Here is a 4,513-nt window from a genome sequence, read left to right on the forward strand (position 1 = left end):
TATAGGTCAATTCACTCTAATATAAAAACTAACAGCACACAATTGAATCTTCTGAACGAACATCTGCTATAACGTACGTGTGTAAGACGGAGACAACACATGCGGGTGCGACGTCCTCTTAAATCGTCAATTTTATTTCAGAATCGTATTAGGCAGTTGAACTGATGATACTTAATGAAACTTCACATTATTTGACAAAACCGTAACAGTAAGTTATATAATTAGTATCAAGTAGATCGAACGGTATCGTTAGATCACACATTGGAGTGCTGCCAACGATAATATAAAATTGTAGGTATTAATAATTAAAGTTCTTCCAATAACTATTGCTGATGTGTCCTTGACATTAGGCTATTTCGGGAAAATTTGTTCTCGGCTGGAATTGGATTCAGTTGTATAATATATCATTGTGATTTGTGATTTGTAAAAGTACACGATGGTCATTTCAAGAATTCAACAATAGTTACAATCATTTCTTAAAATCTTTAAAAATTTAAATCGTAATATTACGATTGACAAATAGCTTATATTTTGTCTGTCGTTCATATATGATTTCTTACGTCTTAAAATAGCATTTCTGCAGTAAAATGTTACTTATAATAGGTAGGGACTTAATGTTTTTAGTTTCTCGAAACGTTTCATTCGGAACGCTTCTTGTACATACAAATCATACAATTATCTAATGGTGCTAGTAAATTAAAATTGATTTCGTCTTATGAGGATATCAGCGCACCATTTGTTTTCTCTCTCTGGCCCACGCGCAACAAGATTACTTAAAAAGTTTTGGGTTGCCTAACCTAACCTAGCTAACCTAACCAGCCATACTATATTTTTAAGCACTTGTTTGATCAGTGACATCGTATAAACGTCCTCAGATATCGCTTAAAACCATTTCGGAAATTCGCGTGTAAGTATATCCCCGCCGTGTTGTTTTACGTTTTTTTTTTTTACTTTTATCCCGTCGAAACAATCCGTATTTATTGCGTTATTTATTTATTTTCTATCGACACCGGATTTCACACAGATCTTTTCCCCTAATCCCGTCGACACTTAACACATACACACGTCACAGTCGCACTCTCACACGCGTGTGCACAGTGTACACGATCTTCACGCTTGTAATCCGAAAGTCATCCGCAGTGATGAAGACGTAATTTTTTTACTGAGTATACGCTTTACTTTGCTTGATATGTAAACGTGGGGGGCAAAGCCCCCCACACCCACCATGTATACTACGTTATTATTAATTTTATATTTATAATTACATACACTTTATTACTACCTTACCGCAATTGAACCTCTATATAGTTTACAAACATACTTCTAGAATATTTATTATTATACATTTAAATTAATACGCATTCAATTTATCAACATAATCCTTTTACTACTCCAGAAGTTTTCTTCTCTCCTGTAATACAACTAACCTTACTTTAATACAATGCATTTTTTCAACTATTCCGAGCAAGTTAACAATATCGAACATTCAAATAATATTAGTTGATTATGAACCATAATATTGGTTATTGGTTATATTTGGTTATTCATAAGATATAAAAATATCCCATTTACAAAAAAATGTAAGCTAAATTTTTCAGGTGATGGATACATTAAACTTTTCTATCAGTAATTTCTTGAAAACAAAAATAATACTTTTAATTTAGACAAATAATGTTTATGTTTATTTGTACGCTTAAAATGTGTGTAGGTTCATACATAATTTATGTTAACTTCAAAACCTTTGAACCATAATCAAAATAACACTACAAACGTAGTTATATTTGAATAATTTCAAACCAATTATAAAAGCCTACCAATATATTATTTAAAAAAATACTAGAATTCAGAGCAACGCATAATAAATCTCGACAATTATATAATAATAACACTTATACTAACTGTAATGACGAAATAAACAATTAAAATTTGAAAATAAAAATGGTAATAACTATCAACATTGATAATGGATAGTTGAGCAGCAATAAAATCAAATAAAGGAAAAAAATTATAAGATTTTATCGATACTTTAATGATAATCGAACCAGACCGTACAACGGAAAATGAAAACATCATACAATTTTTAAAGGTTGTAATTGTTTGTAACTGTATATTTGTACTTAAAAATGATTATCGAATGTCGCGTTCGTGAAAAATTGAACTTTAGACGTTTATCAAAATTATTTTGAATTTACGATCAACTTATAACTGTAAGTTACAATATTTCTCTAATAACAGCTTTATGAGGAATCCTGTATTCAATTTTCAAGTTATTTCAAATTTTTTTTTTATCGCCAATAGTTAAATAAAAACCAATACAAATCAAAATTGTCGATGTAACGTTAATTGCTACGGTTGCGTTAGTTAGATGAAGATAGCACAAACTGGTACGACGTACCCTTATAATACACACACAAATTATCCATAGCGACTATATTAATATATCCATTACAAAATATTTGTAATTTCCTATTAGTCAACTAGTAAAATACAAATAGTAAAACTGTACCAACTGAGATAGTAAGTAACTTTTGTTTCAGCTTTCCTTCATACAAGTATTCTATAAGAACATAACCATCGTAAGTGTGTCAATGATTAGAGTTTCTCGTGAGCTCCATGAAGATGAAAATTTAGTACACACTATGTGAGAATCCACATTGTTATGGTCATCAAGTTACGCTGTTTTCAGTAAACAGAATAAAATTTGCATTAAATTGACGGAAATCCCTCCATCGCACGACATCTATGTGAACACCCAGTGGCGCCGAAGTTTTTAAAATGTGGTCGGGCAATTTTAAAACTTCCCGGTCTCAGTATCTTAATTATTTAATATAGAGGTACCCTAATATACATTTATTCATATTCACGGTTTAAATATACTCATGCTTATATTAAAGTTATGAAGTAAATAAAATATGGCCGGCCGGCCACATTTTTAAAAAAGAGGTCGGGCCACGTCGGCGTGGACTTCGGCGGCACTGTGAACACCAGTATTATGTAATATAGCAGGTTTCAAATGTTAGAGCCTATATAGAGCGCTCTAAGCTTACGGATGGGACTATAGATACAAAGTATTAGTAAATACATTATTTGTGAGCCTTGTTTGAAATCGTGATATAAAACAAAATAATATTATTGTTAATGTTTGAAAATGATTCATTATAATATTATATTATTTTTTTAATGATAAGCAAACTTATAACTTTGTTATAAGTATAATTCACATATATTTGTAGTTAAAAATTAATAATAAGGTAATTATCAATTACACTAATTAGCTTTTAAAAAATATTTCTCGTGAGCTCCATGAAAATTACAATTTAGTACACAATATGTGACAATCCACATAGTTGTGGTCATCAAGTTATGCTGTTTTTAGTAAACAGAATAAAATTTGCATTAGATTAACGGAAATCCCTCCGTCGCATGACATCTATGTGAACACCAATATTATGTAATATAGCAGCTTTCAAATGTTAGAGCCGATACAGCGCGCTAAGCTTACGGATGGGACTAGATACAAAGTATAAGTAAACATTTCTTTGTGAGCCTTGTTTCAAATCGTGATATTAAACAAAATAATATTATTGTTAAAGTTTGAAAATGATTCATTATAATATAATATTATTTTTTTAATGATAAGCAAACTTATAAATTTGTTATAAGTATAATACACATATATTTGTAGTTAAAAATTAATAATATGGTAATTAGTAATTACACTAATTAGCTTTTAAAAAAATATTTCATCAATCAAGTTAAATGAATGTGGAATATTAAATTTAAATAATTCTACTCAAGATGGATCACATTGGGTTGCATGGAAAAAAAATTTAAAATAAAAAAATTTATTTCGATTCATTTGGAAATCCTCCTCCTCCAGAACTTGTAAAATATTTAGGTGAAGATAACCTTAAGTATACCGATGATAAATTCCAAAATTATGACGATCGACCCATATGTGGACATTTGTGTTTAGAATTTATAAAAAATTATAAAAAATGTATTTAAAATTTAATAATATAAAATTAATGACGATGATCTAATATATTGTCATAAATGTAAAATTAAAACAAAAAATATAAATGCAACTAAAATTCAAACAGTTAACGGTAGATGGAGAATTTCATCAAAATGTTTCATCTGTAAAACAAATAAAAGTAAATTTATAAAAAATCCTGTGATTGAACATAATATTCCCAATAAATCAATAATTTCAAATAAAAAATTAAATGATACAGATAAAATGATATTAGCTAAAGAACTTCATAAACCTGTTAGAATAAGATTTCCTAAAAGAAGAATTTTTACTAAAGGTATTGATGATTTATGGGCTGTTGATTTAGTTATAATGAGAAATTATTCAGATGAAAATAATGGATATTCTTATATAATAATTGTTATGGATACGTTTTCAAAATTTTCTTGGGCTTTACCGCTCAAAAAGAAAGGTAGAATTAGTGTTTCAAAAACATTTGAAAAAATAATAAAACTTGCTGAATCACAAAATCATCAA

This window comes from Acyrthosiphon pisum, chromosome A3 (genome assembly GCF_005508785.2).
Source record: "Acyrthosiphon pisum isolate AL4f chromosome A3, pea_aphid_22Mar2018_4r6ur, whole genome shotgun sequence".
NCBI classification, from domain to species: domain Eukaryota; kingdom Metazoa; phylum Arthropoda; class Insecta; order Hemiptera; family Aphididae; genus Acyrthosiphon; species Acyrthosiphon pisum.